This window comes from Poecilia reticulata, linkage group LG4 (assembly GCF_000633615.1).
Source record: "Poecilia reticulata strain Guanapo linkage group LG4, Guppy_female_1.0+MT, whole genome shotgun sequence".
Lineage (NCBI taxonomy): Eukaryota > Metazoa > Chordata > Actinopteri > Cyprinodontiformes > Poeciliidae > Poecilia > Poecilia reticulata.
In genome coordinates, this window is record NC_024334.1 from 2,857,976 (window position 1) to 2,872,706 (window position 14,731).

General features: G+C 38.1%; 1 long non-coding RNA gene across 5 annotated transcripts in view; it reads left to right on the forward strand.

Moving 5' to 3' along the window:
* LOC103463118 (uncharacterized) overlaps positions 1 to 14,731 on the forward strand; it is a 170,862-nt gene that overhangs the window by 79,300 nt on the left and 76,831 nt on the right. For all 5 annotated transcript variants that reach the window (XR_533466.1, XR_533465.2, XR_533462.2 and 2 more), the window contains exon 4: positions 10,821 to 10,926. This is a non-coding gene — a long non-coding RNA (uncharacterized LOC103463118). The remainder of the gene's footprint in view (positions 1 to 10,820; positions 10,927 to 14,731) is intronic.

Sequence of the window (14,731 nt, forward strand, 5' to 3'; positions counted from 1 at the left end):
AAAAGGCTTAAGTGGTTGCATGAAAAATGAATTTTAATCATCAGAATAATTGATAAATTATTCCTTGGTTGCCTCCCCAGTGGCTGCCTGTCTAAACTGTAGCTTGTAGCTAAATTTCTGCCAGCTGTGCAGTAATAAAAGGTGAAGAAGAAGAAGAAACAAGGAGTGAAAATACATTCTGGTTGAGCTGGAATTAAAAAAAAGAAAACGTAAACAACCCCTGAGTCGCCTTTATCTTCTCACAAGTGTGAAATCTTCAGCCGTCTGGAGAGAAACGCGTCAGATAATTGGTGACAGATGATCACTGTTGGTTTTTGTAGTTTAAATGATGAAGCAAACCATGAAGAATTTCCTTAAATATGAGAAAAGATGGTTTSCAGTATCAAATACTACAGAGTGTCGTGTAATTTTCAATGGCCGTCCATTCATTGTCGCAGCTGGAAGCGAAATGATCACGACTCCTTTTGAAAAAATAAACTTCACATGGAGAGAATAGAGAATTCAGAGCAAATTATCGCCATACAAATAATCCAGATTGTGGTTTTTTTTTTGCTTCTGGAAATGCTGATGGAATATCGAGAAGCTTTGCAGTCTGTAATAATTTTGTTTTCCAACCTGCAAACGTCAAATATGCACTGCAAAAAAGCTAAATCTTACCAAGTATTTTTGTTTTAGCTTGGGGGTGTCCAAAGCGTGGCCCGGGGGCCATTTGTGGCCCCTGACTTGAGCTCACTAACAATGCAGATTTGGGCCCCGAGTTCAGGTATTTGATATAGATGGAGACTTTCCATCTTTACTTAGGACRAAATGATCACAAACCAGTCACATGTTGGCTTTGGCACCAAGGATTTGCTTTTTCTCTTCAAGAACCAGAAACTTTTACTTCACCAGAATCTGCTCATTCCTACATTCAGCTAAATACAGAAATTATCTTCAAAGACAGAGTGACCTAAAATCTGATTTTATTCATCAAAATCAGTTAAATTGTGTTTTTATTTTTCCCTCTTGATTCCTAGAAATTTAGTAAAATTATTTTTGATGAGGCAAATCTGCATAAACCTTTTAAAGTTTTGGATCTRGAATAATTTCCAACAAGTCTGAATACTTGATCTGTTTGATTATTGAATGATTTATTGATGAGTTGGTAAAAAAAACACACAAAAAAACGACAAAATGCAGCAATTTTGACCCATTTGACAAAAAGTTTGGACACCCCTGTTCTAGTTTCTCATGAAAATATCTGAAAACTAACTTATAGGTAACGTTTCAGTTGTTTAAAGTCAATAATCCATTGATATTGGTGAAAACGTTCTAGTTTCACTGTCGGATTATTTCACTTGTGATATTTTCCCGTGTTAGAAGTKAAATAATCTGCCATTATAACAAGTATTTCTTAAATCAGTATTAAGTAAATATTGACTTTAAACAAGCTCCTGTGTCTCGCTTAAAAACTCATTATTAGTTTTGTCTTATTTAAAACATTTGCAACARAAACTACAACAGAAATACTGATGATTTAGTTTTTTTKCAGGGTGAGACATGAYTCATGCAGTGGAAGTTGTCATCTGGTGAAACGCGGCCAAAAGGCCAATTCCTGACTTGAAACAGCGATGCGCCTCCTGATTRCATCCTGTTGCTTATTATCTCCTATTAACACATGTTGCCTGTTCAGAATTACTTCTGGTCGCATTCAGATTTCAATCTTTAGATCTGTTGCCAGCTGCAGCTTCCTGTTTTGACTCAAAAAGCAATAATCTAAAGTGGTTAAACGACTCGGAGGAAGCCGTCTGAAGCGCTGCTGTCACCGCTGAACCCGGGGGAAATGTCAAACTCAGGGTGCGTCAGGATTGGGCGTGCTGAACCTGGATTAACGTCTAATATTAGGCTGAGGGCAGGTTCAGGTAAGTCTGAAGCTGGTGGAGAAAAAAAAAACAATTATCACTTCCTGTCTGGTTTCAAAGTAATATAATTCTGAATGAGTCGACGCGAATGGCATCCACTGTTAGCATGCGGCCATAAAACCAGGTTTGAATGGAACGCACTGTTAACTGAAAGGATTAATGCGAGATTTACCTTGAACGGTCGGCTGACTTAGAAGAGAGCGTGAGGATAACTCGTCTGGGATGTTCCTGCAAAAACTGAGCGGCGCACACGCAAATGAAAGTGCGTGAAAAGTGCACNCGTTTCAGTTGTTTAAAGTCAATAATCCATTGATATTGGTGAAAACGTTCTAGTTTCACTGTCGGATTATTTCACTTGTGATATTTTCCCGTGTTAGAAGTTAAATAATCTGCCATTATAACAAGTATTTCTTAAATCAGTATTAAGTAAATATTGACTTTAAACAAGCTCCTGTGTCTCGCTTAAAAACTCATTATTAGTTTTGTCTTATTTAAAACATTTGCAACARAAACTACAACAGAAATACTGATGATTTAGTTTTTTTKCAGGGTGAGACATGAYTCATGCAGTGGAAGTTGTCATCTGGTGAAACGCGGCCAAAAGGCCAATTCCTGACTTGAAACAGCGATGCGCCTCCTGATTRCATCCTGTTGCTTATTATCTCCTATTAACACATGTTGCCTGTTCAGAATTACTTCTGGTCGCATTCAGATTTCAATCTTTAGATCTGTTGCCAGCTGCAGCTTCCTGTTTTGACTCAAAAAGCAATAATCTAAAGTGGTTAAACGACTCGGAGGAAGCCGTCTGAAGCGCTGCTGTCACCGCTGAACCCGGGGGAAATGTCAAACTCAGGGTGCGTCAGGATTGGGCGTGCTGAACCTGGATTAACGTCTAATATTAGGCTGAGGGCAGGTTCAGGTAAGTCTGAAGCTGGTGGAGAAAAAAAAACAATTATCACTTCCTGTCTGGTTTCAAAGTAATATAATTCTRAATGAGTCGACGCGAATGGCATCCACTGTTAGCATGCGGCCATAAARCCAGGTTTGAATGGAACGCACTGTTAACTGAAAGGATTAATGCGAGATTTACCTTGAACGGTCGGCTGACTTAGAAGAGAGCGTGAGGATAACTCGTCTGGGATGTTCCTGCAAAAACTGAGCGGCGCACACGCAAATGAAAGTGCGTGAAAAGTGCACACACTCTGCCTCTCCGCCCTGTGTTTCTCTTTCGCTCACACGCATGCACAACCCCGACTTCCTCCTGTTGTTGTGTGTGTTTTGTCAGCCTAATCTCGGTTCTAATCCTCACACTGCTGCCAGACAGACAGGCCCACCCAGGTGAATGAGCCTGAACCCAGAGTGTGTGTGCGCTTCGCCGTGATTTCGCTCACAGAGAAACAAACAGCTGGTGGATGTTTTAGGTTAAATTATASCAAGTGGTTTCTTTGGTTTTTGCTTTTCTTAGCATCACCTCAATGTTCCAGGGTTCATACACTTCATATTGTAAAAATCAAGCACTTTCAAGGTAGTTTTACACTTTTCCAGCACCACAGATCGGAGATGAAACAATTCAAGTAAACTACAAAACACAAAACGTGTAATTCGTTATTACATGRTGTCATTTATTACTGCTAATAATGTACCGATAGTATCCTACAGAAGGGATATTTTTAGTTTAAAATACTAAAAATGTTATGTTTTGGGAAGTCTCTGTCATACACCTGACCAGTCCAAGAACAAAACACTAAACTCAGTGAAGTTGTGTAACACATTTCAGCAACAATTCAAACTGTTTTACTTCATGAAAACATCATAAACGCATCATAATCACCACCAGCGTGAAAACCAGTAACAAACATGACATTTTGTTAAAATCAGTGATGCACATCAACAATGTTGGTCAGTGTTTAATTTATTGTGTATAAAAAGCAGCTCTAACCAGCTGGGTTTTTAGTCTAGACTTAAAGGCACTCAGTGTTTCGGCTGTTTTGCAGTTTTCTGGAAGTTTGGTCCAGATTTTGAGGCATATAGAAGCTGAATGCAGTTTCTCCGTGTTTGTTTCTCAGAACCAGAAGAAGAGAAAAATCCCCCAATTTCAATCATTTTAATGTATAAAATGCATTAAAAATATTTCATCTGCACAGGTCAAAAAGACATTTAGCTATTAGCAGTAATATATAKTCATTACTTTAAAGCAATCCATACAAATGGTGTAAGGTTCCTGCTTAAATTTGTTGAAATCTTTCAAACACAATTTACAAATACAATTCTAAAAACATAAGTTTTTCTTTTTACTTTTTTGGAAATAATTTTTGAAATTCCAGCTGACTAAAAACAAGAAAAGTTTAGTCTGATTTAACTTCAGACAGCAAAAAAGAAAACAAATATTTGTAAATATCTGATTTCAGCTGTAAATAATGTCCAAATTTAGGTGAACGCTAAAGCTAACACGCTAAAGCAAAACAAACTTCAGTTCACATTATATCTGCTTTAAAAAAAACAACCGTTGAGCTCTAATTAAACTTTGACATTAAAATTTATGTTTTATAATGTTTGTGTTTTATTTTGTTCCYGTGTTTCTTGTTTCAAGTTATTAGGAAAAAAGAGATAATGTGAGGAGAGGAAAYGGTAATGGTCTACACCCCACTTCAAAATAAGAGCCTCAATATAAACTTAACTCAACTGAAAGTTTATAAAACCGCCAATTAAATTAGTGCTTTAGAATTTATCTGATGGTTAATTTAGGGCAAACTGAAAGCACTAAAAGTTTTCAATGCTAAAGCACTGAACCAAAAACTAGCTGGCTATTAGCGCATTTGTGGTATTTCAGAATAATGCACCTGACAATGAGAAAGATTGAGATGGGGATTGATTGCTAAAATACTTCATAACATAAAGAATAAATCAGTTTTTTTTTTTTAATAAAGATTTGGTGTGGATTCAACCTTGTAATGAAATCACAAACTGACTTTTATTCAGTTATTTAGCTTTGGCAAAAGTGACATTTTCCTCAAAGAAGCATTAATCTAAATGTATGACAGACGAGAAGCAGAAAATACGACTTTTCCTCCTGTAACTTGGCCTCCTGCGCTGCAGCGTGCAGCAGGACTAAACCAACGCCTCGGGGAGGAAATGGCGTAAGAGATCAACAAACTTGCAGGCCGACTAGCAGAAGCATGTTTCTGACTGGATAGCGTGTCAGCGGTTGGTGACTACATCACCGAGCCGCCAAAGATCAAAGATTTCACAGAGACACGCAGATTAATTTGTTTTTGTGTGACCATGGCATAGGTTTGATAAATACAGCGTCAGCACAACAACTGTAGGTGGTCTGATGAGTTGGATGAATCAGGCGGATTTCATGTACTTAAGACCTTGTCCTTGTAAGCTTGTTGCTGACAGCAGCCTGGATATGAAGGCAAGAAATTAATTGCTGCCTACATTTCAAACCAAAATGGTTTACACACCGTCTTCTCAGAAAAGGAGGAGGAGAAGGCCTGACGAGAATGAATGAAGCCATTTCTCCCCAGAATATCGGCAGAGATTTCGTGTCCTTGATGGATAAATGATCTACACTGAAAAACGAGCATCATTGTTGTTTTTCTCTTCCTCTGCCCATGACCTGACCTCTCCTTTTCTTTATGCTTCTTGATTGTCTGAAACGGCACAGCCAGCCAGGAAGGTCACAGGAAATCTGAAAGCTGTTCATGGACATTTGTGGAGATGGGGATCAGTATGATCAAATTTACATCCCAGAAAATGTACGGTTTTCCAGATAGAAGAGCCGTTTGGATGGTATAAATTAGGCTCAACAGGTCCTGTTCTTAACTTATAAAACTGATCAATTCCAAATCCATTCACATTCTTTTATTTATGTGTGAAAATGGCTGCAAGCCGATGTGCAATTATACAATCGTACATCTTTGATAAGCAGAAGTGAGACCTCCTGCACAACCACCTATAATGCATTAAGTGATTTCTGGATGATAAAACAACTAAACACTTGTCTTTTCCAGCAGCCATTGTACAGCACATACAGCAGTAAAACCAGCTGACCAACAATTGTTAGAGCTCAGCTTTTGGTTGCTAGGTAACAGTCTGGGCGTGGCTTGATTTGCTAGGTAACACAGCACCGCATGTCAAATGTGATCTAACAATCATGAGGTTTTTAGAGTGGCTCATTTTCAGACACCAAAGAAGTTTAACTTGGTGTCAAAAACAGAGTTGAGACACAAATGGAATTAAAAAAACAAACTACAAAAAGTGAATTTTGCACCACAGGTCCCTTTAAATGTGACACAAATGGTCAGAATGCAGGGAAAGGGTTCAAAGCTACATTTATTTGTGTGTGATTATGAATGTTGAACTTTTTTTTAAGTTGGAATTTCATTTGGTAATCTGTGTCTGGAAATAAAAACTTAAAAAATGTGCAGAGGGCAACACGTGGAGCTTCTGTCATTTTAGATATTCTCCATTTTGTGTAGAGCATTTGGGATGAAGGGCATAAAAGTAACAAGATGGATGGAGTTAGATAGTTTCAAGTGATGCTAAATTAAATGTTTTCCACCATAATTAGTGATGATAAAAGCTACACAATCAGATCCATTGAGAAGCAATGCTGAGTATTTTTTACAACAGTGTGGCAGGTTGCTGAGGAGTTTTGGGAAGAATAACTTTTTCTTTTTGGGTAATAATTTGCATTGAAACGGCAAATCTAGCCATTATGCTACTTTACATGTGACAGTAAGTATCTGAGGTTGGTCTGTTTTCACAGTACAGTAGATCTGACCTTTAACGTACGCCAGCTAAATCAAAGAATGGAGAAATGAAAATGATTTAACCTAGAAGAGAATCACAGTTTTGTGATTTCCAAAAATGTCAAACCAGATTGCTACCTAAAAAAACAAAGGAAGGAGATTAAGACGAGCATTACATCTACTAACTAAACATTTGTTCAAGTTCAAGAGAGAAACCTTATGTTTAAGAAACATGCAGTACAAAAATGCCCCTAATTATACGGTGTCTAATGTTTAAACACCCACATATGTAGGAAAAAGAATCGCGCCAACACTGTAAAGTATAACTTTGAAGATTTCTCCTAATTTAATCCATGTCTTCACCATTCCCAGCTGACATTAAAAGCTGAGTTGCATTTTATATTAACTGAGACATGCAGCTACAATTCTRTATACCACATATGACAAACAGCTAATCCTTATTTGTGCCTTGCCAAGCCTGTCACAATTTAAGCTGCGGTTGCATTATGGCCAGTGGCAGGTAAAGTGCAGTAAGCCTGACTGGATTTGGCAGCAGTGTGAGACACAGACCTCAGTGTTTCCTTCAAAAATGAAAGATATCCCCCACTTGGAAACTGACACCTTCTCTTGCGATTGTCGCCAGAAAAGTAGAGCTTCTTGCAGAGGAGCAAAAAGTTAGAAACCATGTGAGGACTTGAGCTGAGGTGCAGCTCTGATGATGTTATTACCAGCCCTGTTTATTACTTTGCTTTAATCAAACTCCACTCCGTTTGCCCTCAAAATCCGGTTCGTTTGAATGTGTAGTCAAACTGATGTGGACCAAAAAAGTGAACCTTGGTCTTGGTTCCTTTGAAGTGAATTCTGTGCATAAGTGAACGTCAAGAGGACCGGAGACCGCTCCAAAAGCAGGAAGTGGACTAAACACAACCAAGACAAATGTGCTAAGCTAGTGCTAGCGAGAGATGAGACCTTTTAGGAACGCCAAAAGAGAAATCCTACAGCCGCAAAAATCTGATTCTACTCTAGTTCTAATTTGTGGAGAACGACGTTGCGCTCGGTGTCTTCTGAGGTTTTGTGTTGTTTCCTTCAGTGGCTCTTGGTGCAGCGCCCCCACAGGCCAGGAGGGGAACAGGTTTTGTAGTTAGTTTGGTTTGGTTGATACAGTGGAAACAAACTGCAGCAGCTGATAATGTAGCGAATCGAACCGAGCTTACCGCACTATCAGGCGAAAACACCTTTAGAAATCACTTCCTGCATTCTAGCTTGTTGTGCAGGAGGCTCCACCTCTGCTTTTCAAATATATATAGTTATATACAGTGGTGGAGAAAGTACTCAAAAAATTTACTTAAGTAAAAGTACAAATACACAGTCAAAAATGTACTTAAGTAAAAGTCAAAGTACCACATTAACATTTTACTTAAGTAAAAGTAAAAAAAGTCCTGGCTTTTAAAAATACTTAAGTATTAAAAGTAAAAGTACTCGCTGAATGCATTACCTAATCGCTAATATCATTAAGTGTGCCGATCGTATTTAATTTTAATACATCAGAAATGTGCCATTTTAATTAACACTACCACAGATTAAACATGTTCTTATTGTGTTTATTCTCTGTAACAGTTTAGACTTAGATATGTGATTCTATGAATCATAATTTCAGGGATGGAAACATTTTGTCTCCTGTCCTAACATAGCATGAACTTCATTAGTCACATTTATTTAGAAAGAAATCTAACTGAAAGGGGATGGATGTAAAGAAGGTGCGGGCGGGGTGGAGGACATGCAACCAAGGAGCCATGTAGCAGAGTTGTAGTCAAGACCACCGAACCCAAGACCAAGACCAGCGCCCCGCGCTAAATGACACAATAACATTAAGTTTACCTATCAAAATTGGTTTTCAGATTGATCTGAAAGATCCACATTCCCATAAAAACACCTAGATATTAAATACTTAGAGCTGAAATATATTTAACCAGTATCAATTAAAACTCACTTCATTCTGTTTTGCTTTCATCGCTGTGCTACAATCCGCAGAGGTCTCCTGCTATTCCTAGAAAAATAACGCCCTGGGCGGTTGCCCATATTGCATATGTCAGAAACCACAACTGAAACATCGCAATTAACGGTAAATAACGTTCAACTATGAACACTGTCCAACGTTCAACTTTTACTTATTCAGAGATTAAATGAATGTCTACCGCACACTGTGTACCGCAGTGTACACAAGAACAAAGAACGGCTCTCAGTGAGGCTTCAGTCCTTAGGACTTAGTAAAGATCCGTCCAGAAGAATCGGATCGTTCCTGAATGTCATATCACTATATTGCAGACTTTGGTCACAGCGTTGTCCCATATATGCGACACCTCAGTCAACACCTCCACACAATAATTCAGCGCATGAGTGACAACTTTTTTTCATCAAATGCAACATGTGTCTCAGTACAACTAGCTTTGCTAGCACAGATCTTACCTTTCTTTAAGCTTTCCTTCCAAGTGACAAAAGTTGGACGAAGTCCCACCGTCTGTGAAAGCGATGCGCTGCTGATTTTACATGTCGCCATATCAATTTATGCAGCGCTATTATATTATAGACAAACATCCTCGCTCAGAGGAAACCACTGCGCATGTCTGGAGCTCCGCGTGCGAGTAAAGGGGGAGCCGATGGGTGACAACAGACACTAAGTCACGTTATTGCTCGGATTTTACGGCGCCACCTTAAATCCCTGAACTTCACATTTTAACGGACAAAAAGTGCAACGCGACTTGGATGTAACGAGTAACGCGACAGTTTTGTAGAAATGTAGTGAAGTAGAAAGTACAGATACTTACTGTAAAATGTAGTGGAGTAAAAGTAGAAAGTCCCTATTATTAAATCTACTTAAGTAAAGTACAGATACACGAAAACTCTACTTAACGAAGTACTTGTACTTCGTTACTTCCCACCACTGGTTATATAATTGCGCATCTGTTCACAGCCGTTCTCACATGTGAGTTATGGGGCGTCGCCAGCAGCAGCTTATCTGGATTTAAAGTGACAGAGGCCCTAACAAGCTCAAAATAGGCAGACTGAGCAGAGTAAAATCGAACTTTCTCTATCATTTTTGTGCAAAAAATGTAATCAGCATGTTTTGTGTAGACCATAGACCTATCCAAACCTCTCCAAGGATGCATAATAGGTCACCTTTAAACCAGCTGCAGCTAATTTTCTGTAAAGTCTGACAGAAGGCCTGCTTCCACCAAGCACACCTGAACAAAGATTTAATCAGCCCAACGTGCGAAAGAAAATCCACGTCCTCGTTTCTAAGTTATTATCAAAGAAAACAAGGATCCAGAAAATATGATTATCAAGACAAACCTAAAGTCATCTTGTTGTAAATTGATCTGTTTTTGTCATTTTCTGAAGCTTTTCACAATCTGTGAGGCCAACAATGACAGAGAAAATAATCTATTTTCTTGGTAATGGGTACTATTGAGCTGTGAATGAGTTTGGGAATTATTACTCTTCATATCTGTCCCTCTGTTGTTTGCCAAATTTAGCTGCAGAAAAGATTTGTTTCCCTGTGAGACAAAAACTGAACCGTGTTTCAGACGGTCTGTTTGTACATGTGAGAACAAGTATTTCTGCAAACTGCAGAGGGAGACAACACAAATCTAATCCCAGAAAAAGCCTGGCAGTCACAGGTCACCATCTGAAAGCAAACTCACTTTTGCTCTTAATTAGAATACAAACTAACAAAAGCATTGATCCCTTTGGGTCCAAACACTAATTTTGTTGGATTCTAAATGTGGTAATGCTGTTCCTTTGACTGACTGCACACCTTTCTGATTCATCTGGCAGCTAACATGAGTTCTCGATTTCAAGAAGTTTGCATATTGAAATGTTCATCATTGGACCAACAAACAGATGTAGACGACTCTAAATGTTTGTCGTTGTGATGGATTGGACACAAAGTCATAGAAAAACAAATCAATCTCTGCAGAGGTTTGCTTCATTCTAAATTAAAAAATTTTGACATTGCTATCAAAACAAGTTTAATTTTTCTTACTGTCTTAGTCTGTCTTTGGTTTTTATACCAGATTTTATGTAATTAATGTTCCATTTCCACAGCGTTTTTGTATTTTCATTTTAAATTAATAGAACAGTTTTTTCTTTTATGCAATTATAGGAAAGTTCCTCGTGATGAAGTGGTGATTGGTCCAATCCCCATTTCTCAACCAATGATGTCTGGAGCTGAGCATTAGCCCCGCCCACGACTCTCCACTCATCAGCAGGTAAAGATGGATTATGAAACTAAAAGACCAACAAGGGACAGATAAGTAAAAACTGAAACTAAAAGTGTAAAGTATTTATTCCCTATAAAAACAAACCTTTAACATTAAAATCAGATAAGCAGCTATTTAAAATTGGAATATTTCTCAGGTCAGTAGACGGAACCCATGTAAGTGGATGTTTAAAATTCCCTTTTTGACAACATTATGAGTCTTTATTTTTTATTTTTAAAACCTCTTGACTTTTCTGAAACTAGCTCTGTGTGCATCTGGGTCCAATTAGAAGCCAAACCTTACAGTTTGACTTCCTTTGATGACGAAACATCTGATATATCACAGCCTACAAAGATCATTTTAAATAAAAGTGTTTTAACTTTAAGGTAAAACTAAGTGCAGGACATTCGTATCTTTATTGATTCTGTTATTGGGACACATTGAGGATCTTAAAGTCATAAAAACGCTACTTTCCCACATTACTGCATTACTTCTTTACAAATATGTGCAAAACTTTGTCGATATCCTCCAACTTCGCAATTGCAGTGTTTCCAACAAAGGAGAAATGCAATTAAAATTTCATTTGAATAAGTTTTTTCGTGGGTTAAGTCATTAAAAATCATGCAGCACCATCATCCTACAACCACTTCCTGTCGTCTTCTTCGTCGTTCTGCCAGTAGTAACATCCTGTTGTCGATCCTGTGATCTGAAAGTGTTTTCATTGCAGTTCTTTAAAAGTAATTAAAAATCATGCAGCACCATCATCCTACAACCACTTCCTGTTGTCTTCTTCGTCGTTTCTGCCAGTAGTAACATCCTGTTGTCGATCCTGTGATCTGAAAGTGTTTTCATTGCAGTTCTTTAAAAGTCATTAAAAATCATGCAGCACCATCATCCTACAACCACTTCCTGTTGTCTTCTTCGTCGTTTCTGCCAGTAGTAACATCCTGTTGTCGATCATGTGATCTGAAAGTGTTTTCATTGCAGTTCTTTAAAATACATTAATTTCGATACAGTTGAGAAGCTCAAAAACGTGAGTTTTGTGTTTCCATTAAGCAAATTTATTCACGTTATACCAAACTTGTGCAACTTAATAGTCGATGGAAACTCAGGTTATCGCTCACATTTCTTTACAGTAATACTGCAGATATCAAACAAAATGCATTCTTTTTCTCAAATTACATTCCTGGAAGATGAGGAAATTCCCCCCTTCCTGCACTTTAATTTTGGGGAAAAAGTTTCATTTTTTTATGTTTTTGCGTTGCTGAATGCGGGTTGCTCTGCCGCACTGAGAGCCTGATTGCAGGTGAAGAGGCCTCTTGGTATGCTGGGTAATTTACATGACATGATTACTCCAGCAAAGCCCTGCTCTTTGTGTGTGTCTGTAAGTGTGTGTGTGTGTGTGACAGAGCGACGGTAAAATGGTGCTAAACATCTGTGAGCTTGATGACACTCACTTAAAACAACGGCTTGGGAGGCGTGAGGGCGGTGTGATTGAAGGAAGAAAAGCGGGAAGATGGAAGAGAGCGGGCAGAGGGGGAGGATGATGGAGGAAAAAATGTAGAAATGTATACAGGTATTTGAAAGAAGGAGAGACGCATGGTGAAGCTGAAAGATAGTCCTCAAAAACTGCGAACGTGGAGGGAGAGATGTGAGGTATTTCTGTGTGTGTGTGTGTGAGGGGCAGACAGGGCAGGTGAGCTGCATGGTCCAACTTGCTTTAAAAGCACCTGAAGAAACAACACGAGGCTGGCATGATAACATCTCCCTGCCTGCCTGCCTGTCAGGCTCCATATGCATCTAAATTTATACCAACACTCCGGCTTTGACATGCAGATTTCTGCTGTTTTCTCAGACCTGCATGACAGTAATCCTCTTTGGAAAGTTGTGTTTATGATGGCTGCAGATTTATTTACTTCTCTGTTTATTATGTTCATCCCCAAATGGAGTTTGTAGTTTTAACAGCTGCTTCTGGTTTTCCTCATTCAGCACTTTGTCACAGGAGCAGCACATTTATAACACATCAGATGATTTTATACGTTTGTTTAGCACTGAGATAGATTTAAGTTTCTAGATGTTTGTTTTAAGTAAGATCTCAGAAATGTTCATAAATATGAATGAAAGTTTGGACCCCCCGGGGAGTACAAACTTTACAAAAGTTGAAAGATTCAAATTTAAAAAAAAAACAAAGTAGTCAAGTTCTATATTTTTACGTCTATTTTTATTTTTTCAAAATGGATTTTCATTGTAGATCCAAAGCTTGGAAGGGATTTTTAACGGTGGCGTATCAGGGCCAAATTAGATTAAAAGTTTGTAAATAAGAAAAAGTAGTAAATTTTCAGAAACCCATAAATGTTCTAGAAAAAACTGAGAATTTCTGTTTGAAATTTTGAAAATTTGCTGAAAAAGTTTCAGGGATTTTGAGATTAACCTTGGACTTTCGACTTTTGGAATTTGTCAAAAGTTGAAAGTTTCAAAGTTTAGCAGATTTTCCACGTTTGCTGTATTTAAAGAAAAGCATCTAGTTTTCAGTTTCTTTTGGGCTCCACTGAATACATTTATTTTCAGTAATAATAACAGGATTTGAGTCACTATAATTCAAAACATTTGCTATATTTGGTCAAGTCTAATAAATTAAATGAAAGTTGATTTCAAAGTCACCTTTTCAGTAAAAGTTTCTGGATAAACTTGATTTTACCTTTTGTTAAAGCTTGGTTGTAAAAACTTTGTGTCCCATTATGTTTGTAATAAATTTACCCTTACTACAAATTAAAAGTATCCATCTGCATCTATCAGCCAAATTTCTATCATTTTTGAGTTGCAGCTGGGGGCCACACACAGTCAGTCTAAGGGCCACAAGTGGCCCCCGGGCCGCACTTTCAGCACCCCTGCCTGCTGTAATCAGTTCTTCCAGGAAGTTGTGATCCCAACTATCAACTATCAACTCATTAAATCATTCACAAAATGTACACAAATTCACCACCAATGTTGACCCGTCATCACAACCTTGTCATAAATCCGACCAATCACATCAAGCCTTTCTCTGCATTTACTTCTTTTCTGACCAATCGCTGAACCAGTTCCCTCTCTCTCCTTCTAATTTAACTTTTTGTTTTGCTTACATTTTGTGAAGAAGGAAGTTGGACTCTGTCAGAGGTTTTGCTGTCGTTTCATTCAGTGGTTCTTGGTGCAGCGCCCCCACAGGCCAGGAGGGGAACAGGTTTTACAAAATGTTTGGTCCGTTGGACTAAGTGAAAAAACATCAGCAGCTGAAAATGTAACAAATGCTGTGATGTTTGCTCCCAAATCGAACCGATTCAGCTGGACTATCGCGTGTGAACACACCCTATGTTCCGGTTTCACTCCATCTCTACATCACCAGTCCAAACTGTTGATAAATATTTTATTTATGAACCTGCAGCTAAAATAAAAACTTCATTATGTCTATTCTGTGTAAATGGTTTTCTGACTTCCTAGTGCCAGTCCTCTGCTGCTGTAGCTTCATCATCCTGACATGCATTTGCGGCATAAAGTGGATCTTTACTCATATCAAACCTGCTATTTGCTATTAAGCAGTTGAACAGTTATAATACATGAAATGTCTGCTAAGTACACATGTTTATATATGTATCAATCAATCATCAATCAAATTTTATTTGTATAGCACATTTCAGCAGCAAGGCATTTCAAGTGCTTCACATAATTAAAATAAAAACAGCATGTGACAGTGCATAAACAGAAAGACAAAGAGAATTAAAAAAAAGAGGTAAAAAAAAGAAAAACATTAAAACCCACACCCCTTGACTTCAGTTAA